At 47.1% G+C, this 23,435-nt stretch overlaps 1 protein-coding gene across 5 annotated transcripts in view; it reads left to right on the plus strand.

Annotated features, from left to right (window-relative positions):
- AFAP1L2 (actin filament associated protein 1 like 2) overlaps positions 1–23,435 on the plus strand; it is a 188,518-nt gene that overhangs the window by 109,105 nt on the left and 55,978 nt on the right. The window lies entirely within an intron of this gene.

Raw genomic sequence — 23,435 nt, forward strand, 5'->3', positions numbered from 1 at the left:
TCCCTTCCCTCCCTTCCCTTCCTTTCCTTCTCTCTCCCTCTCTTCTCCCTCTCTTCTCCCTCTCTTCTCTCTCTTTCTTCTTTCTCTTCTCCCTTTTTTTTCTCTCTCTAGTCTGGGCATGCTGGGATTTATAGTCCCTCATCTAAGGACTGTGAACTTTCCATAACATTAAACTCTGCTGGCCCTGCCACTCAGGCCCATCATTAATCGCCATCTCCTCTGCAGATGATTCTGATACAGCAGTCATAAGTCTGTCTTTTGGTGTTTGGGTTCTCTGTTTATCAGCTCGGAGGATCTTCCAGCTCCAGCAGTAAAAAAGTGAAATTTCCAGCAGTTGATCTGACTTGGTTGGAAATGTCAGATTGGCTCTGCGGGCGGCGGGGAGAGGGGGGGGCAGGGAGCAGGGCTACTCCGTGGGAAAACACAATCCCTGGAACTAATAAAAGAATGTACAGTTGGGAAAGGCCCGCAGCTATGAGATGCGGCATTTCCTGTTCCCGTTTAACTGATTGTTGCTGTTTGGAGTCTTGTAAAGCACAAAAATATACAGCCAATAGTCCTGAGACTCATTACAGCTCTTATGGGGGGAGGGGTGAATGGGGGTACTTTAGGGTGATGCAGCACACAATGGGGGCTGTCTGATGTATTACGTGGGTACTGTGATGTCAGTGCAGGGTGTTAATTATCTGTCTAAAAATAGTTTCCTTTTGTTTCATTTAAATTGCAGGCAAAGATTTGCTGATTCTCCCTCAGTAAGTCAGATGGCGCAGTCTGCATCCTCTCTGGACAGCTGCTGAGATAAAACCAGTAGTGTGATAAATTCCATGAAGAATGGATAGTTCAGGGTTTGACAAATTTGCTTGGAATCTAGGAGCCAGCTAAAAAAGTTAGGAGCCAGAAAACGCACCCCGTCCCGACGAGCTTGCGCGCAGAAGCGAACACATACGTGAGCGGCGCCCGCATATGTAAACGGTGTTCAAACCACACATGTGAGGTATCGCCGCGATTGGTAGAGCAAGAGCAATAATTCTATCCCTAGACCTCCTCTGTAACTCAAAACATGCAATCTGTAGATTTTTTTAAACGTCGCCTATGAAGATTTTAAAGGGTAAAAGTTTGTCGGCATTCCACGAGCGGACGCAATTTTGAACCGTGACATGTTGAGTATCAATTTACTCGGCGTAACATTATCTTTCATAATATTAAAAAAAAATGTGGATAACTTTACTGTTGTCTTAATTTTTAATTAAAAAAAGTGTAATTTTTCCCAAAAAAGTGCGCTTGTGAGACCGCTGGGCAAGTACGGCGTGCCAGAATGTATTGCAACGATCGCCATTTTATTCTCTAGAGTGTTAGGATAAAAAATATATATAATGTTTGGGGGTTCTAATTAGAGGGAAGAAGATGGCAGTGAAAATAGTGAAAAATGACATTAGAATTGCTGTTTAACTTGTAATGCTTGACTTGTAATACCAACGGCCACCACCAGATGGCGCCAGCTCACACAAGGAAGAGCTGGGGCGACTTGGCACCTTCCAAGCCAAGTCGCCAGGATGCTATTTCTAGTCGCCATGGCGACCGGGATTTGTCGAGCCCTGGGATAGTTTACCATGAATCAATTAATCATTATTGGCAAAATCACCAAGCTCCATTACTAGTCGGGAAGGCTTTCGATAATAATGGTTGCCCTGTGCTTATTAAATGACAATCCAGGGTCTGCTTTTTGGTACTGATTCAGAAAGAAGACTGGTGGAAGGTGGCACAGGAAGTGGCAGAGCTGAGCTTCTGAAGAAAGGTCTCACAATCCTGCTGTGATGTGTAAATCGCAAGACTGACTGAACTGAATTACAGTAATAGAAAAAGTTTACCATCTCCTATCTATAATCCAAATTGTATGTTTGAGCGTTTAGAGGAAAGGGGGATCTGCAGGCCCCGACGGGGGAAGGGTGGGGTGAAAGCAAAACTCATCCCACCCTGTGCGCCTTTGCATTGTGGAAAGTCCCGTTTGGCTACCCGCAGACAATACATCCAATATCTCCAGAAGTGGATCTGCTCCCTAATACTGTGAAATTAGAAGCATGCTTGGAATGACATGTGCCTTTCCAACATCGGCGTGGGAAGAGAATTAGAATAAGCAAACGGCCGGGGAGGATTTTTTTTTCCCTCCTTGCCATTGTGAATTTGAAACTATATCGTTTTTTTTTTTTCTGTAGAGTGTTGCAGAGGAGGCTGTGAGGAATCTGTTCCCAATTACATGAGGGACGTTCACAGGATGAACACCCCCCCCCCCCCCCCCCCCATTGTCCTTACTGAAGAAGATTCCTGGCACAGCCACAGCGGGTCAATTCTCCGATATGCCGCATCACCCATGGGAGCGGGAAATGTTTAGAATCAACAATATTCCGCCAACACATCGTAATCTGCAGTACGAATGTGACTAACTGCAGGAGATAGAGATTCTGATTAGAGATATTCGGTGTTTTCTTAAAGGACACCCTGTCATAAACACGTTATAGCAAGTATTCACCTAGGAAGTGGGACACACCCCGGAGGTATAAATCCCTCTCTTTTGTCAGGCGGTATCTTCAGTCGCTGGTGACAGAAGGAAGCGTGGCTCTGCCAAACCTCTAAGGCGGGGGTCGTCCTGTACCCTCAAAACTCAGATCAGACCCAATTCCTGCACCTTTACACTTCAGATCAGACCCAATTCCTGCACCTTTACACTTCAGATCAGACCCAATTCATTCTCATTCAAAACTCAGATCAGACCCAATTCCTGCACCTTTACATTTCAGATCAGACCCAATTCCTGATCCTTCAGACCTCAGATCCGACCCAATTCCTGATCCTTCAGACCTCAGATCCGACCCAATTCCTGATCCTTCAGACCTCAGATCGGACCCAATTCCTGATCCTTCAGACCTCGGATCGGACCCAATTCCTGATCCTTCAGACCTCGGATCGGACCCAATTCCTGATCCTTCAGACCTCGGATCGGACCCAATTCCTGATCCTTCAGACCTCGGATCGGACCCAATTCCTGATCCTTCAGACCTCGGATCGGACCCAATTCCTGATCCTTCAGACCTCGGATCGGACCCAATTCCTGATCCTTCAGACCTCGGATCGGACCCAATTCCTGATCCTTCAGACCTCGGATCGGACCCAATTCCTGATCCTTCAGACCTCAGATCAGACCGAATTCCTGATCCTTCTGACCTCAGATCAGACCCAATTCCTGATCCTTCAGACCTCAGATCAGACCCAATTCCTGATCCTTCAGACCTCAGATCAGACCCAATTCCTGATCCTTCAGACCTCAGATCAGACCCAATTCCTGATCCTTCAGACCTCAGATCAGACCCAATTCCTGATCCTTCAGACCTCAGATCAGACCCAATTCCTGATCCTTCAGACCTCAGATCAGACCCAATTCCTGATCCTTCAGACCTCAGATCAGACCCAATTCCTGATCCTTCAGACCTCAGATCTGCTCCAATTCCTGTACCTTCACACCTTGGATCACCCCAATTCCTGCACCTTCACACCTTGGATCAGTCCCAATTCCTGCACCTTCACACCTCAGATCAGTCCCAATTCCTGCACCTTCACACATCAGATCAGTCCCAATACCTGCACCTTCACACCTCAGATCAGTCCCAATTCCTGCACCTTCACACCTCAGATCAGTCAAAATACCTGCCCCTTCACACCTCAGATCAGTCCCAATTCCTGCACCTTCACACCTCAGATCAGTCCAAATACCTTCACCTTCACACCTCAGATCAGTCCCAATTCCTGTACCTTCACACCTCAGATCAGTCCCAATTCCTGCACCTTCACACCTCAGATCAGTCCCAATACCTGCACCTTCACACCTCAGATCAGTCCCTATTTTCGACACCTTCGCACCTTGGATCATTCCAATTCTTGCACCTGAAAAACCTCAGTTCAGCTCCAATTCCTGCACTTTCACACATGCCCACAATCATCATGGCAATGGCCAGAAGAGGATTTTCTTAATTGCAAGTATGAAAAAATATATAAAATTCAGATCCAATAGCAAACAAATATAAACTTTTATTTTTGGTTATTAATGCATTATGAATTAATGGGCACACTGGCAACATTTGGGGCACAGTAGAGGCAATTGATGGGTACACTGGCAGCATTTGATGGGGCACAGTAGCGGCAATTGATGGGCACACTGGCAACATTTGGGGCACGGTGGTGGCAGCAATTGATGGACACACTGGCAGAAATCGATAGACACAGTAGCAGGAATTTTTGGGTACACTGGCAGCAATTTATGGGTACAGTGGTGGCGTTTGGGCGCAGTGGCTGCGTTTTGATGGGCGCAGTGGCTCACGCCACTGATGGCAGTACAGTATATTGTGATTTATGTGTATACAGAATGGGTAAAGCAGGGCAGCGCTGTGATCATTGGTGGGCCTGGTGACTTGGCAGGCGGTGAAGTTCCCATGGAAGGCATAAATAAGATCTTGAGTTGAAGAAATTAGGTTTTGGGTGGAGACTGGATTGAATACAAGCTGTAGTAAACTGCGGCTTCATTGTGGTCTGTGCGACCTTCTTTGTGTTGTAAGTTTGGGCACCATGCCACATTTTCTGTTTCCTCCCCGAGATTACCGTCCTTTCCTGCAGATTTTTCTAGGAAAATGTTGACGTTGGATTGTCTTGGCCACCATATTCTTGTGTCCCTGGGGGAGCGTCCATGAATGACAACAAGTTCACAGTGTGCGACGATTACTCTGGATGAGGCTCACGCTTCACATCCACGCCATCAGCGATTCTTATTTGAAGCAGAATTCACCCATAAAAAATACAGTGGCTATAAAAAGTCTACACACCCCTGTAAAGATGCCAGATTTTTAAGACCAAGATAAATGGCTTCTGAATTTTCTCCACCTTCGATGCGACTTGTAATCTGTGCAATTCAATTAAAAACAACCTGAAATCTTTAAAGGGGGGTATAGATAAAGAAATATTACAATAATGTGGTTGCATAAATATGTACACCCTTGGACTAATACTTTGTTGAAGTACCATTTAATTTTATGACGGCAGTCAGTGTAAACGGCAAACGCGTTTCGGCCATAATGGCCGTTAATTCTACTACAGGGAGGTGGGGCAGATCTTGCCTTGAACACCGTTTTAACCATAGATGGGAAATAACGTTTTTCTCAAATAACTTTGTTGATTACTATGCTATTTTATAAGTCTACACTCACTGGACACTTTATTATTGTACTGGGTTGGACCCCCTTTTGCCTTCAGAACTGCCTTCATTCTTTGTGACATAAATAACAAGGTGTTGGAAACATTCCTCAGAGATTTTGGTCCATAGTGGCATGATAGCATCACACAGTTGCTGCAGATTTGTCGGTTGCTCATCCATGATGCAAATCTCCCATTCCACCAAATCCCAAAGGTGATCTATTGGATGAGATGTGGTGACTGTGGAGGCCATTGGAGTGCAGGGACCTCATTGTCATGTTCAAGAAACCAGTGGTGAGATGATTGGAGCTTTGTGACATGGGGCATTATTCTGCTGGAAGGAGATATCAGAAGATGGGGACACTGTAGTCATAAAGGGATGAACATGGTCGGCAACAATACTCAGGTAGGCCGTGACGTTTAAACAATGCTCAATTGGTACTAAGGGGCCAAAAGTGTGCCAAGAAAATATCCCCCACACCATTACACCACCACCAGCCTGAACCGGTGATACAAGGCAGGATGGATCCTTTCTTTTATGTTGTGTAACGCTACCCCCGGAGGATTTAAGTTACCTCATGTTGTGTCTAGGGGTTATGATGGTGATGAGAGCAGTAATAGAATGTCCAGACTGTTGGTTGACGTTTTCAATGCTTTATTTTCTGGTCAAACACGACCAACATGTCAACTTGAGGTAGACAGGATAGGTTGGTGAAAGAAAGAATAACTTTGCAGAATCAGGCTATGGATAGAGAAAGCAGTCCTGCCTTCAATAATTGTATTAGTCTCGTCACCACTCCAGCCGGAGTGGGTAAACTGCCCCTGGACAGACCTCTCTCACAGGCCTGGCAGCCAGAGTGCTACTTAGAACTTCTGGGAAGGAACAAGTCTCTGCCACAGACTTGGCTCTAATTAAATTAGGATGTTAAGATGAGACCTCTGCCACAGGCCTAGTGCTTGAAAGTTTTTGAATGGTAGAGCAAATCCTCCCAGTATGTCTTTTTTTGGGGGCACCGACTGACAGTCTGAATGCAACCTGTCAGTCCCCGGTCACCCAGATCCCCGATGGTTCGTTCAAGCCCTATTGGATCACCTGCCTCTGGGTTCTCCTCAGACCGATCCCCCACCGAACAGCACCCAGCTTGGGATCTTCTCAATAGAAATGGGAACCCAGTAAGTCACTGGGGTCCCCTGGCAGCATCAGTTGCTCCGGCCTAAGGAGCCCAGAGTCAGGAACTCCGCGTAGCACGTGACCCCGGCCACCTAAAGGTGGGTGCCGCACCTGGAACCCGCGAAGAACCCCGAATAACGGCATCCGCCACAGAAATACCCCTCCCCAGCATGCCCGGCGAGGGAAAACTCCTCTAATTGGCTGCTGGGAAGAAGTGGCTCCGCCTGGACCCCTCTGGCGCCACCTGCTGTCCAGAGATGAGACTGCATCTCCGGAGAACAGACTGACCCACAGGACAATCCAGATTTGGCGACAGCCAAATTTAACAAATCAATGAATGAGAGCAACATAACTCCCTCATTCCCCCACTTAATTTATTATAGCACCTGTACGAAAAAGCACACAGGCGCTACAGCGGTTTACACCAAATTCTGACCCGACCATCTGAATGTCGCGGCTGAAATTGAGACTCATTAGACCAGGCAATGTTTTTCCAATCTTATGGTTCGATTTTGGTGATCCTGTGCAAACTGTAGCCTCAGTTTTCTGTTCTTAGCTGACAGGAGTGGCAACCAGTGTGGTCTTATGCTGCTGTAGCCCGATGTGCCCGGTTCGATGTGTTGTGTGTTCAGAGATGGTATTGTGCATATCTTGGATGTATTAAAGTGCCTTGGATGTAACGAGGGGTTATTTGAGTTACTGTTGCCTTTCTATCATCTCAAACCAGTCTGCCCATCTCCTGTGACCTCAACAAGGCATTTTCCTCCACACAACTGCCACTCACTGGATATTTTCTCTTTTTCTGACCATTCTCTGTAAACTCGAAAGATGGTTGTGTGTGAAAACCCCAGTAGATGAGCAGTTTTTGAAATGGTCAGACCAGCCCGTCTTTCACCAACAACCATGCCACATCAAAGTCACTCAAATCTCCTTTCTCCGCTATTCTGATGCTTAGTTTGAACTTCAGCAAGTTGTCTTCACCACGTCTAAATGTTCTCCCTGTGCCTGCGTGGGTTTTCTCCGGGTACTCTGGTTTTCTCCCACACTCTAAAGACATGCTGGTAAGCTAATTGGCTCCTGACTAAATTGGCCCTAGTATATGAATGTGTGTTAGGGACCTTGGGTTGTAAACTCCTTGAGGGTAGGGACTGATGTGAATGTACAATGTATATGAAAAGCGCTGTGTAAAGAGATGGCGCTATACAAGTACCTGAAATAAATAACATAAATGCATTGAGTTGCTGCCATGTGATTGGCTGATTGGCAAGTTGTGTTACCAAGCAATTGAACATTGTGTACCTAATAAAGTGGCCGGTGAGTGTAGATCTTCTTTGCGCAGAAGTTTCTTATGTCTTATTGTTTAGGGGCAGAATTAGGGGCGGGGCAGGCTGGGTGGGGCAACTGGTGGCGAGTAACCCTTAAGGCCTGGCTAGTAGCTCAGGACTTGACATTTTGAGCCCTGGCTTAGCCATTCATTCACAGAATTCTGTGAATGAATGAACGAACTACAACCGATGGCCTTTGCGGCTTACGGCCTGTAGTTCTCAAAGGACTACCAGGGCGCTGTTGTAGTTCATTGAACCTTCTTGTCATTGTGTAACTGCCTGCTTGTACGAGGTAGGAACTGACAGTCTGCAGGAGCCCTGCATTGCATCTGCACACCCCCGTTGCAATGCTTTCCAGGCTCCTACAAAAAAAAAGTAGTAAATGCGATTTTTTTTTTTCTTTGCAAAAAATGTCCATTTACTTATTTTATTTTTTTAAAGGTGAACTTATCCTTTAATGGGGACATTTCCAGGAAGTAGAACTTTCCAGGAACACATTTTACAATCTGAGTCTTTCTGGCTCAAGACAAGTTGCCAACCAAAAGACGGTAAATCTCTGTGGATATTACAGCTTGTATATACAGCATTAATCATAATTGGAGAAAGTGTGAGCCACATTGAGGATTGTTTAATGTGCTGCGGAGAGCCACCACTAACCACCGCGGCCAAATCAATTATCTCTGGTTGGTTGCAGCTCAGTTCTCATGCCGGGTGGGTGTTTGGAGTAGGACTGAAGCCTCCTGCAGATTCCTGGGATCTTCATGTCATCCAAGAAACGTCAACTTTTCCAAAAGTGTAGGATGAGCTCCGGGGAGGAGGAGCACGTCAGACATTTTCTGGTGTCACTCTTGGTGTGGACGGTAACTAATGCTGAATATGATGGAAACATATGATGGCACAGGAGAATTTCATTCTATCACCTTGCAGTCTTGTTTCTCCAGTAGGGGGGAGCCAGATCATTCATAATCAATTGGATCTTAAAGAAAAAAAAAGTTTGGTTTAAGCATCTGTGGCTTGGAGTTGTGGTGTCATGAGTGGCGGCTGGTGCTCAACATTTTTGGGGGGCGCAAACGGGAAAAATTGCAGCCTCACTGTGCCCATCACATGCAGCCACTGTGCCATCAAACGCAGCCACTGTGCCATGCCACCAAATGCAGCCACTGTGCCATCAATTGTCACCACTGTGCCATGCCATCAAACACAGCAACTGTGCCATCAATTGTCACCACTGTGCCATGCCATCAAATGCAGTCACTGTGCCATCAATTGTCACCACTGTGCCATGCTATCAAATGCAGTCACTGTGCCATCAATTGTCACCACTGTGCCATGCCATCAAATGCAGTCACTGTGCCATCAATTGTCACCACTGTGCCATGCTATCAAATGCAGTCACTGTGCCATCAATTGTCACCACTGTGCCATGCAACACAGCAACTGTGCCATCAATTGTCACAACTGTGCCATGCCATCAAATGCAGTCACTGTGCCATCAATTGTGACCACTGTGCCATGCCATCAAATGCAGTCACTGTGCCATCAAATGTCACCATTGTGCCATGTAACACAGCAACTGTGCCATGCCATCAAATGCAGCCACTGTACCATCAATTGTCACCACTGTGCCTTGCCATCAAATGCAGTCACTGTGCCATCAATTGTCACCATTGTGCCATGTAACACAGCAACTGTGCCATGCCATCAAATGCAGCCACTGTACCATCAATTGTCACCACCATGCCATCAAACACAGCAACTGTGCCATCAATTGTCACCACTGTGCCATGCAACACAGCAACTATGCCATCAATTGTCACCACTGTGCCATGCCATCAAACGCAGCTACTGTGCCATCAAACGCAGCCACTGTTCCATCAATTGTCACCACTGTGCCATGCCATCAAACGCAGCCACTGTGCCCCTCAATTGTTGCCACTGTGCCAATTGTCACCACTGTGCCCTTTAATTGTCACCACTGTGCCCCATGATGCCACTGTGCCCATTGTCACCACTGTGCCCCATGATGCCACTGTGCCAATTGTCACCTCTGTGCCCTTTGTCACCACTGTGCCCCATGATGCCACTGTGCCCATTGTCGCCCCTTTCCCTGTAAAAAGCACTTACCTGAAGCTTCCATGTCCTCCCTCGATATCTTCTGTCGCCGTGGTGAAGCTTCAGCCAATCAGGTTTCTGATAACCAGAATCCAGGAACCTGATTGCCGTCAGTCTTATGCAAGGACCGCAGATTGCCTGCGCTCCGAGTATAGACATCCGAAAGCCAGAGGGCGGTACTGGAAAAGCCTATCGGAGCCGCTGGCTTTGATAGGCAGTTCCCCTCAGCCAACCAGCTGCCGCTATTCGGGTAACCGGCGTCCCACGTCCGGTTATATGAATAGACCAGGCAGCTGGCAACCAACAATAACATACATTCGTGCATCATTTATGCACAAATGTGTGTTATTTGCGAGAGGGGGTGGCCGCCAGAACTGCGGTTAAAATGTCAAAATGACATTTTGGCCGAATAAAAGTTCTTAAAGGGCCCGTTTTTTTTTTTTTTGTGACTGCGGGAGGGGGGCCACTGGGTGTCATACTATGTAAAGCGGATCAGAGAATGCGTATAGTTGAAGTGAGTGAGCAGATGGTATGGTGGAGAAAGATTGGAGTGCAGTGTGAACAGACATTGTAGTGGTGTAGTGCAGTCGGCGGGGGGGGGGGGTTTGCTAGAGAATAGAATGTAGAGTACATAGCTGCTGGATAATGTAGTGTGGACACTGGGGAGAGAGTCGCCATTGTGTTGATGATGGGGGAAGACCAGGCAATATAATGCAGATGCTGGGAAGTGGAAGACATAAACAGAGATTATAAAAGGACCAATAATAAGGTGTGGGGCAAAATGAACAATGTGCTGGGATCTCGATGGATCTTAAAGCGGAGTTCCACCCAAATTTGGAACTTCCGCTTATCCCACTCCTCACCCCCTTACATGCCACATTTGGCATGTAATTTTTTGGGGGGGCGAGTGGGGGCTTCAGGAGGAGTGGGACTTCCTGTCCCACTTCCTCCTTCCGGGCAGACGATTAAGCCTAATCGCCTAGGCGATTAAGCTTAATCACCTACAGGAAGGGGCTGCTGTAGGCGATCGCCCAGGACACGTGACAGGTCCTCGGCGATCGCCTGTCCAATCAGACGGCGTCTCGCCGGGCCGCGCCACTCGCGCATGTGCAGTGCCACCCGCGCATGCGCAGTGGGTGCCCGGCCGTGAAGCCGAAAGCTGTTACGGCCGGGTGCCCACACTGAGCATGAAGACGCCGGCCGGCGAGGGGGGGCGAGGAGCGGAGCCCCGTCCGGCGCGTCGCTGGAGCCGTGGAGCAGGTAAGTGTCGGTTTATTAAAAGCCAGCAGCTACACTTTTTGTAGCTGCTGACTTTTAATAAACTTACAAAATGGGTGGAAAACCCCTTTAAATTGAAGCACCAAACCATGAATTAACAGTCCGAATACCAATTTATTCCCATATAAGATCTAAAAGGGCCAATGTGTTTCAGAAAACGGAAGCCTCCCTCTTCATCAGGGCTTGAAGATGGGTAAAAATTAGGGAATACCATTTTCTCTTCCGTTCATGGACGGACACAGCAGCATATTGACCTTCGGGTATTATAGTCCTTTCTAGGAGATTGACTAGGCAGAAAAACAGCATGTTAAGTGTTAAACACTCCACACAGTATAGTACCTCCCAGGGGGCGGTTCCCCTGGGTACATCCCCCACTCTCTGCTCTGTAGCCTCAGTTTTTTAATGCCTAGCAAAGGAGAATGACATGGCTCCTCTGGGCCCATGTGCTCTGGGGATTTTTTTGCAATTTTCTTGCTTTTCTTTTTTTGTTTTCCTGCATTTTTGGATCCTGAGATCTACAATCCACTGCCGACTGGGTGACAGGCTGGATCCTCGATCCTTGTAGTCCCCCCAAGTTCAGCCATTGAGCGTGTGCCGGCCTTTAGCGCATGATAGGGCGCTAGTGAGAGCTCTTATCACTGCGGTGCGGGATACTCAGAAAATGGAGGATTCGGTGGAGACATCAGAGATGTCGGTCTCTTTTGGGTTCCGTAAGCCGGCCCGCATTGCAAAAGTGTTTCCTTGTGTTCCTTATCTGGAAAAAAATTTGTACAAGGAATGGGACCAGCCGCAAAAGTTTTTTTCTGGTCCAAAATGCTTTGCGGTCCGTTATCCTTGTGAGGAGGACTTCCTGAAAAAGTGGACCTCTCCTCCGTCAGTTGACCCCCCTGTGTCCAGACTGAACAAAGCTACCATGTTGCCTGTGGAAGGGGCTCCTGCTTTTAAGGACCCCGCAGATAGGAGAGCTGAGGCTGTGGCCCGCTCCATGTTCACAGTGGTGGGGTCGGCGGTGAGACCGGTCTTCACCGGGGCTCTAGTGTCAGACGCAAAGTTGTTGTTGCAGGAGTTGGAGGAGCATCATGCTCCTCCGGACTGTGTGGCGCTGGCCGACCAGTTGGTGCAGGGCCTAAAATGTGTCTGTGAGTCAGCCCTGGATACGCTTCCATTGATCTCCAGGGCCTTGGCCTACGCGGTGGTGTTGCGCCGCCTTGTCTGGCTGAGTCTTCTAAGGAGGCCTTGGTGGACTTGCCCTATAAGGGTGTAAGGCTTTTTGGGGCTTCTCTAGATGACATAAAGGATGCCACGGGAGGTAAAGAGCACTCTGCTCCCACAATCTGGTAAAGGTAAGGAGCCTCACTGTAGGCAGGGGCCCTCCTTTACCACCCCCAAGCGTTTTTTTTCATCCGCCCGGTGCTGCAGGTAAATGCTCCCAGGGTGCTAAGGCACCCGCTGAAGGGCAGAAGCGCCCCTGGTTCCCGCAAGCCTAACAAGCCTGCGGACAAACCTGCTTCCGCATGAAGGTCTGCCCCCGCCCGTCTCTTGGGTGGGGGGCCGGCTTCGCAAATTCACGGCTCGGTGGATGTCTCTTCTTTCCGACCGCTGGGTTTGCGAAGTAGATTCCTCGGGGTGCAAGATAGAGTTTCTCTCTTGTCCGCCAAACAGATTTTTTCCTTCCAACCTCCAGCTTCCTCCGGGCCGTCGGGAGGCCCTGTTTGGGGCTGTTCAGGATCTGCTGGTCAGGGGGGTGATCGTGCCGATTCCTTTACTGGAACGGTTTCAGGGGTTTTACTCCAATCTGTTTGTAGTCCCCAAGAAGGAAGGGGTCCATCCAATCCTGGATCTCAAGGCCCTCAACTGTTTTGTCAGAGTGCAAAAGTTCAGGATGAAGTCGGTTCGCTCTGTAGTAGCGGCACTCCAAGGGGACTTCTGCGCTTTGCGGTCGGGAGGACCACTTTCAATTTGTGGCCCTCCCTTTCGGCCTGGCTTCGGCACCTAGGGTTTTCACCAAGGTGCTGGCTCCGATTCTGACCCTGCCGAGGCAGAGCAGGATCGCTATTGTAGGATACCTGGACGATCTTCTTCTGCGAGCTTCTTCAAGATCAGAGTTAGAGGTGGATGTGTCTATCACCTGCCAGACCCTCCTGGGATTTGATTGGCTGCTAAATGTTCAGAAGTCGGTGTTGGTACCTGTAACGGTCACCACCGTTTACGATTTTCCATTCCTTCGTCCCACGACAGCTAATCCAACAATCCAGCCGACAGGACCCATTCCATTTTCCAGATTAACGAGACACACAGCTCTGTTACTGGTTCCAAAATGAATGAATACTTTTAATGGTACACTCTCAGGTTTTTATACAGTTACAAGCATGCTACAGTAGTTACAGGGACAATGAAACTCTCCACCCAAAACATCACACAATGGGTGGTTAACGAGTTCCCCCCCTCCAATTCACATCCAGACAAGCTCCCTTCGTCTCTGGATTACCAAGTCCGGTGAGTCACCTGGTCAGGTCCTCCCTAGTGTGGTGGCTGACATCTCCTCCGGTGCTTCGGGCCGGGAAGTCGTTCCTGCCGTGCCATTGGACAGTGGTCCCGACGGATGCCAGTCTCTCCGGCTGAGGGGGGGCAGTCTGGGGTGTTCAATCAGCCCAGGGACGCTGGACTCTGGAAGACTCCCGTCTGCCAATCAATGTCCTGGAACTCTGGGCGATCAGGCTGTGCCTCTTCAAGTGGTCTCTGAGACTGCAGGGGCGCCCGGTCAGGATTCAGTCGGATAACGCCACGGCTGTGGCGTATGTCAATCATCACGGGGGCACACGGAGCTCAATCCTCCGGTGGGCCAAAAAGAACGTTCCGACACTTTCTGCCGTTTACATTCCGAGCGTAAAGAACTGGCAGGCGGACTACCTAAGTCACCAAATACTAGACCAAGGAGAATGGCAATTGGTGCCTCTTGGGCTTTCTGCCATCAAGTGTCTGTTTTACAGGTGTGTAAGGCAGCGACCTGGTCGTCGGTCCACACCTTGTCAAAGTTTTATAAGGTGGATGTGAGTGCATCTTCGGATGCCTCCTTCAGCCGCAAGGTTTTGCTGGCGGCTGTTTAAGGTTGAAGTTCCTCCGTTAAGGAGCTCTGTTTTTTTTTGGGTGAATTTGGTTTGCTGTATTTTTCCACTCCTCGATTTTTAGACACTGCTTGGGGACGTCCCTAAGGTCAATTGCTGCTGTGTCCGTCCATGAACGGAAGAGAAAATAGGATTTTTGTACTCACCGTAAAATCCATTTCTCTGAGTTCATGGACAGACACAGCACCCACCCCTCCTTTGTTTGTACTGCTTGTTTACGAACTGAGGCTGCAGAGCAGAGAGGCTGCAGAGCAGAGAGGCTGCAGAGCAGAGAGTGGGGAATGTACCCGGGAAAACCGCCCCCTGGGAGGTACTATACTGTGTGGAGTGTTTAACACTAAACATGCTGTTTTTCTGCCTAGTCAATCTCCTAGAAAGGAGGATAATACCTTAAGGTCAATATGCTGCTGTATCCGTCCATGAACTCGGAGAAATGGATTTTATGGTGAGTACAAAAATCCTATTTTTTTACAGCGCGTACGAGTACTGATACTTTTTTTTTTTTTTTTTTTTTTTTTTTTTAGTACTTGCCAATGCCAATTACCAATACCTGCTGGCAACTGTTTTGTTTATACTTCAGCTGTCAGCAATGGTACAAAGCATTGAAAAGTTATTTACAAATACAAATGTTGCGCTTTTTTTTTTTATGTGAAAGGTGTAAAAATATTAACAAAGTAAACAAAAAAGTTTTAATTATTAATAGTCTTGTTTTATAAAATAAAAGTAAACAAAAAAGTAACTAAGCAGGGCAATAATTAAATGGAGAAGGAGAATAAAGTGTTAATTAGGGCTGATTAGAGTAAACGAAGGGTTAATAAGGGGAACATTTAATTAAAAAACAAAAAATTATATATATTTTTTTACTTGGTTGTTTAGCCCCTGGGTTCACACTGTAGCGATGTGGGAACCAGCGCGATTCCAGTGCCAGTTCCCGCATCCCATCTCCCCCGCAAACAGTTCACACTGCCCTCTGCGAACCCCTGTGGGTGTCGATACAATGTTAATGACACCCCCAGATCGGTTCACAGATCGCAGTGCGAACTGTGAACTCGCACAGGAATCGGATAGCGTAGGTGAGAACACCCATGCAATCTGATTCCAGTGCGGGAAAAAAAAGTCCTTGCAATATTTTCCTGCAATATTTTATACTCTCCGCTATAAAACATACATCCAATAAAAAATTTTTAAAATATATTAATACATTTTAGGCCAATATGTATTCTGCTACATAGGTTTGGTAAAAAAAAAATCCAATAAAGTGTATATTCATTGGTTTGCGCAAAATTTATAGCGTATACAAACTATGGAATATATTCATGGAATCTTTATTTTTTACTAGTAATGGCGACGATTAGCGACTTATAGCGGGACTGAGATATTGTGGTGGACAAATTGGACATTAACTGATGCTCTTGACACTTGTTTGGGGAACAGTGACACTAATACAGTGATCAGTGCTAAAAATATGCACTGTCACTGTACTAATGTACAGAAGGAGAAGATCCCTGTAGCCACACATCCATGCAGTCCCTAGAATCAGTGTGAAAGTGGTAACCTCAGCCTGGCCACGTCCCCAATGTGTTTTTCTCCGCTCCTCGGAGCTTAGTCATGTAGAAGTGTACTGACACTGGCTGGGAAGGGGTTACTATTGGGTGCGATTAAAAGGTGAACTCTGTGCCAGTGCAGTGTTTGTGCACTGTGTGGGAGGTGCTTTTACTAAGGGAAGGAATGGATCCATGTCCCTGCTTTGCAGGAACACAGAATCCATGCCTTCTCTACTGACAGAACGGCGATCTGCCTTGTTTACCCAGACTGCGGTTCTGTCTCTGTATAGAATGATCGGCGAGTGCTGGCGGACATCGAGTCTGCAGTACCTGCTGATCGGCTCCCGCTGTGCATAATCACTTTTGTGCCCACTACCCGGAAGTGCGGGTTTAAGTATATATACGTGATCCTGCGCACAGCCGCCCTGTAGCAGTAAAACTTGTACTATAGGGCAGACGGCAAGAGGCTAATCAATGTTCCCACTAGAGACTGCTGAGGTCTCGGGGCCATGAATCATGTACCAAAGGGCTGCATGCAGGTTGGGCACCAGGGTTCTAGAGGGATGCCACAGGCATGATGCATACATAATTACATGGGCCCGACCATATAGAGTAGTGCATTACAGTGCAATGTGGTGGACTACAACACGTGCGGTAGGGTGTTAAGAATGAATGACACCACAGCACCGGCACTTTGCCCGAGCTAGTGCACGCATTCCTACATCACAAACGTATAACCCGGCTTTAGTGGAATCCTGAAAAGAGTCCTTCGGATCTGGTGGGTGCAGATCATGGATGGCTTATAAACATTCCCTCAGCCCCTCGGAGTCTGTCAGTGAAGGGTTATCCTCCACTAGACTCGATTGTGCCAAATATATCTCCCAATTTTCCGTGGAGTTCTTGTGAAGCGCAGAGAAAGCGGTGAGTCATATCAGGGCGGGGGGATGCAGTGATCCAGAGGGGTCCCCCCCCCCCCCCCCCTTCTACTGACAATAATACAGAATACAGAGCTGGGATCTGTCCCTCTGTTCCCACACAGTTCCTGTGACCCCAGAAAACAAACAGACGCATTATATAGAGCAGTGACGGCCCAGCCGAGACCTTTCCACGCTGCTAATCGCCACCCTCACAATGCAGAGCCATGCTGTGTGCAAACAGACCTCGGGAAGAATGGCACCATGAATTTATATTCTATATATTATTCTAGATGAAATATACTGCCACTGTGCAGAGTCTTACACCCAGCATACAGGACAAGAGAAGTAGTACTGTGCAGTGTCCATATATACAGAATAAGAACAGATACTGAGAATTACACCCAGCATACAGGAGAAGAGAATCAGTACTGTGCAGAGTCCATATATACAGAATAAGAACATGTAGCGCTACCCCGCAGGAGCCGCTGGTTAGATTTGGGATCCACTCATTAATTCACCCCTTTTAATTGGCTCGAACCCTCCCTTGGCACACCAGATAAATGCAATAGTATTGTGACCCCTACTTGGCTGGGGCCACAATAGCATACATAAAACATGCAATTGTAATACAATAATACGGTTACCTTCTCCAGTTGGCGGCTCCCAAGAGTAAACACACCTCACACAATTGATATAGTCAAACCAAAAGAATAGCTTTACTTTGCGTATGATAAAGAGGATAAAAGGGTTTGAATAACAGGTTAAATATACACGGGTATTAGCAATAAAATGACTCTGCAAGGGCTCTTTGCAAGAGTCAACAAATAAAGAAAAGAAAAGCCAAACTAAAAGGGTAATATTGTTAAAGCGGGAGTTCACCCATTTAAAAAAAAAAAAAAAATCTCCCCTTAGCTTCCTGCTCGTTCGGTCTAGGGGAATCGGCTATTTATATTAAAATATGAGCAGTACTTACCCGTTTTCGAGCTGCATCTTCTTCCGTCGCTTCCGGGTATGGGTCTTCGGGAGCGGGCGTTCCTTCTTGATTGACATTCTTCTGAGAGGCTTCCGACGGTCGCATCCATCGCGTCACTCGTAGCCGAAAGAAGCCGAACGTCGGTGCGGCTCTATACTGCGCCTGCGCACCGACGTTCGGCTTCTTTCGGAAAATCGTGACGCGATGGATGCGACCGTCGGAAGCCTCTCGGAAGCCTGTCAATCAAGAAGGAACGCCCATTCCCGAAGCCCATACCCGGAAGCGACGGAGAGGATGCGTCTCGTAAACGGGTAAGTACTGCACATATTTTAAAATAAATAGCCGATTCCCCTAGTAATAACGAGCAGGAATCTAAGGGGGAAAAGTGCCCTCTAAGGGTGAACCCCCGCTTTAAGTATCAGTTGTTATAGGCAGTCTATGCTCGCGAGCTCCCCCTAGTGGGCAGTTCTGCAGAACAGCTAATGCAGAAAACCTTGGCCAGGCCTGGCTGAAACAGCTCCCGAATGTCTCCTAAGGACAAAGTCTATGTTGCAGCCGTTGGTGCACTTTTAATTTGTAATCCAAAGGGTAAAGAAGGGAATAAACTCGGTCAAAAGGGTATGATGAACACCAATGTTGATAAACAGATCTCCAGCCAGCGCCAGTCAACTCTGCTGGTATAACTCTCAACTTGTTAGGCCTCTCTGATTCAGTCAGAGATCAACACATGGCTCCGGTTTATGGAGTAACGTTAAATTATAAGCTGAAGTGGTATTGAAACTTGGGCATGTGCCCTCTCACACGAGCAGGCCCGGTCCGCCTGAGTCCTTCACAAAGACGCGCCAAACGGTCACCGCTCCGCAACACATGGTCTCCGGTATCGGACTCTCCACTGCTACGATCGTCAGCTGGCAAGCTTCTCCGGTCTCCTGGAACCCTGGAGCTGGACACCCTTGGTCTTTCTTCCCTCTGGATGGTTGGTCTTCCGGTAAATCCAGGCCCAGGCTTCAGGCCTAACAGCTCGGCTGTGGTGCTCTCCACAGCTCCACAGAGGAGAAGATGCAGGTCCCCAGAGAGCGAAGTCAGCTCCTTCTTGCCCTTAAGTAACCTCCCCCATAAATCTGTGCGGAGGTGTCATGTGCTCCAAGAAGGCAGGGCATTGTGGGAATTGTAGTCTATTCCTACTAATTGTCAATGGAGTCCATTTCTCCTGGTACTTCTAGTCCCACAATGCGTTGCTTTTAAAGAAATATAAACACGTATATACAAATGTAGCTGGAACTCCGGTGGGGATTCAGGCTATCAGTCCATGATAGTATGACCCTGCTACAAACAGATACTGAGAATTACACCCGACATACAAAGTTTTACAAGGTGGATGTGAGTGCATCTTCTGATGCCTCCTTCAGGCACAGGTTGTTACAGGCGGCAGTTTAAGGTTGGAGTTCCTCCATGGAGTAACTTTGGTTTTGTTTGGGGTGAAGTTTGGTTTGCTGTGTTGTTTTCCCACCCCTCGAATTTTTTTGACACTGCTTGAGGACGTCCCTAAGGTCAAAGGCTGCTGTGTCCGTCCATGAACGGAAGAGAAAATAGAATTTTTGTACTCACCGTAAAATCCATTTCTCTGAGTTCATGGACGGACACAGCACCCAGCCCTCCTTTGTTTGTACTGCTTGTTACGAACTGAGGCTGCTAGAGCAGGGTGTGGGTCATAACCGGGAAACCACGCCCCCTGGGAGGAGCTGCACTGAAGAAAAGTTGTTAAAGCGGATGTGCCATGGGAAAAAAATATTAAAAGCCAGCAGCTACAAATACTGCAGCTGCTGACTTTTAATATTAGGACACAGTCCAGCGCCGATCGCAGCAGAGGACGAGCGATCGCTCGTCTCTCTGCTGCTCCCCCCGCCATCCTCAGTGAGGGAACCAGGAAGTGAAGCGCTCCGGCTTCACTACCCGGTTCCCTACGGCGCATGCGCGAGTCGCGCTGCGCCCGCCGATTGGCTCACACGCTGTGTGCTGGGAGCCGAGTGTTCCCAGCACACAACGGGCGACAGACGGGAAGTCAGAAAAACCCGTCTTTTGCCCGTAGCGTGTGGCCGGAAGTGGGTGCAAATACCTGTCTTTAGACAGGTATCTGCACCCCCCTCCCCCCTGAAAGGTGTCAAATGTGACACCGGAGGGGGGGAGGGTTCCGATCAGCGGGACTCCTATTTAGGGTGGAGAACCGCTTTAACACTTTAAGTGCCGTATTTCTGCCTAACTCTCCTGGAAGGAAGCGGATATAACCCTAAGGTCAAAGGCTGCTGTGTCCGTCCTTGAACTCAGAGAAATGGATTTTACGGTGAGTACAAAAATCCTATTATTTCTATATGCAGTAATTAATATTCTGTGCTGCTGGTCATTTGTGGAGTTTTAAAGGAGAGAAATTTATGCTTTTGGACCAGGAATATTGTCCTTGCATTAGGAAGGAGTGATAGACACCCTGGAACATTTTTGAACCTGTTTGACAATGTTTGGAAATTTTTTGGTTCGGAGTCGATTGTTTATACGGATCTGATGTCATCGGTGGAGTCATTGGAAAGATGGGAAAGGGTTATATTTAGTTTCCCTGATCGATGACCCCGCAGGTCCTGTATACACATGTCATGTGCTATCTGTGAAATAAAACATGCAGGTCTTCTATCATTTCCCTGCTCAGCCTGTCATTGTATCCAGGAAGCAAAGGAGGTGGGGGAGGGGCAGGGGAGTTTATTATGGCCTAGACTTCAAAGAATGATATTTTTGTCTTTTTTCTCTTGTTTCTCCTCCGGCTTTGAACTGATTTTCTGACTTTGACTACAAATTCAGACTTGGATTGTGTGATTTTTCTCGTAGTTTTGTTAAAGCTGAACTCTGGGCACGAAAACTTTCATTGAAATGTATTTCTGTGTAGCCACAAAGGATATAAACTCACTATAAATTCACAGCTATTACTGTACACTATATATATATATATATATATATATATATATATATATATATATATATATATATATAATCTCGATATCTAATTATCTATATATATATACACACACACACACACTTGTGCAGAGAGCAGAGCTGTGGGAGGGGCCCAGCAGGCTCCACCCACCACATGCTGCCTACAGAAAACTACAGGAGGGGGCAGAGACCAGACCAGTCACCCTGCACAAGGAGAGAGAGCATTACAGGAAGTAAAATCTCACACTGAATTACTACTTAAAGCGGAGGTTCACCCTAAAAGAATTATATACCATCCCATCCAGCATACTTGCGTCAGCTACAGTATGCTTTTTTTTTTTTTGCGCTGTATTTAACGTTTAATCCGAAATCCGTTTAATTCCGAAAATAGCCGAAATAGGACTCGGCTGTATACGGCGCCTGCACAGTCAGCTCCTAGTCCGTGCGCAGGCGCCGTGAAGAGCCGAGACCTAGTCCGGCTATTTTCGTGACGCGCCATAGCCGGACGTCAATCATGTTTCCCTCTTCATAGGAACGCCTATTCCCCGCGGGAGTCTGAAAAGAAACTGAACGATTAAACAGTAAATACAGCAAAAAAAAAAAAAAAAAAAAAGCATACTGTAGCTGACGCAAGTATTCTGGATGGGATGGTACATAGATGTTTTTTAGGATGAACCTCCGCTTTAAGACATCCAGGCATGTGCTTTTTCCTGTCCCAGTATAACACATAGGTTAGGGTTCCCACTTAAGTTATGGGGGCATGTGGACAAGAGGGCCGCCGAGCTTTGACTCTCTTCACTACTCGAACCCTGAATAAGAAAATGACCTAATATATCCTAGCTTCAACCACACAATATTCTATACTTGTCAACCCAAGAAAGGCCCTGTATCCCCCATTTTCCCACGCATTACCCTGCTCCCCATTCTTCTAAATCCCAATCACTTTTCTTTTTAGCTCCTCACCTGGACTCCTGTAACTGTATTACATTTAATAATTTTACTGACTTCAGGAATAAGAATATAATGTTCAAATACTCAACAACTCCGAAATCAACGACTACCTAGGAATACATTATTCTAGTACAGTATAGTGTGATATACTATATTTCAGAATTTTTTGGATCGCGAATGACTTTGTATATAATTTGTATTTTGTACAATGTAACTCATTCTTTGTCCTTAAAGCGGGAGTTCAACCATTTCTTTTTTTTTTTTTTTTTTTTTTCCTTAGCTTCCTGCTCGTTCGGTCTAGGGGAATCGGCTATTTGTATTAAAATATGACCTGTACTTACCCGTTTTCGAGCTGCATCTTCTTCCGTCGCTTCCGGGTATGGGTCTTCGGGAGCGGGCGTTCCTTCTTGATTGACAGTCTTCCGAGAGGCTTCCGACGGTCGCATCCATCGCGTCACTCGTAGCCGAAAGAAGCCGAACGTCGGTGCGGCTCTATACTGCGCCTGCGCACCGACGTTCGGCTTCTTTCGGAAAATCGTGACGCGATGGATGCGACCGTCGGAAACAGCCTCTCGGAAGGCTGTCAATCAAGAAGGAACGCCCATTCCCGCAGCCCATACCCGGAAGCGACGGAGAGGATGCATCTCGTAAACAGGTAAGTAATGCTCATATTTTAAAACAAATAGCCGATTCCCCTAGTAAAAACGAGCAGGAATCTAAGGCTAAAAAATGCCCTCTAAGGGTGAACCACCGCTTTTAATACAAAAAATAGAACCAGAAACATCGAATTTTCCTAAGGAATTTCATAAGGAAAGTCTGTGTTTTGACTTGCCTTTGCCTGCTTCCAATAGGACCCACTATATCTAAAGAAATGGGGTGCAACGCAAAAGTTAGTCAAACGCAGCTTCTGAACTGGTGCTGCTGAAGTAAAAGCCTATGGGACTGTGCTGACCTGTGTTTGACATGCATTCCAAAGGCATTTAAAAAAGCAAGAAAACGCTAGTTGACGTAAGCCCTATGAAAGGTCCTGATGAGAGGGGCCTCGGGGGTTCTGTGTAGTTTCCACATGTCCGCTGAGGTGATTGTCACATTTATCAATCTTCTTATTCAGTTGTAAAATATTTAAGACTAATCATAAGCAGAGTTTCACTTGTTTATAACTGATGACACGCTGCTAGGAGCAGCAATGGGTCGCTCAGGCAGGTTTTACCACAATGCATAGAAATATACATGGTGCATAATTGAGGTGCTGCAGAGCCATTCATTTTTAATGGCACCCCAACCAACATGTGTTTTTAGTGCACCACAACACATGGAAACACACTACTTTGCATTGTGGTATACTGCCTTTCAATAAGGGCACATGCACCTTTTTTGGTACAATTTTTAGTGCACCTCGGTGCAGGAAAATTCCGCATTTGAAGCCACTGTCCATGGCAATCTTTCATAAGTGAACAACCTGAAGATATAATCTGGTTTAGCAGTGCATGGCAACCAATCAGTTTCTATCTGCTGAATTTTTGATGAAGGAGCAGTAATGGGTGCCTCGGTCATGCCATAGCACCCATTATCGCCCTATTGAAATCTTCCTGAGAGCAGGTCTTTACATTGCAGTTCTAAGGAGAAAAGTGAAGAGTTAAAAGTATATTACCATCGCCATCAGATGAGGACTGTGGTGAATTCTAAATGTTGGAGAGACCATACAAAGAGGGCTAGATATTCAATATCCCTTCCTGTTTTTCTTGGGACCCATATGTGGCCAAACAAATGTCTGCTGTACTCCACTTTGTACCCTGGTTGGCTGTTCACCACAGAATTGTACCCA

The sequence above is a fragment of the Rana temporaria genome, chromosome 8 (assembly GCF_905171775.1).
Source record: "Rana temporaria chromosome 8, aRanTem1.1, whole genome shotgun sequence".
Taxonomy (NCBI): domain Eukaryota; kingdom Metazoa; phylum Chordata; class Amphibia; order Anura; family Ranidae; genus Rana; species Rana temporaria.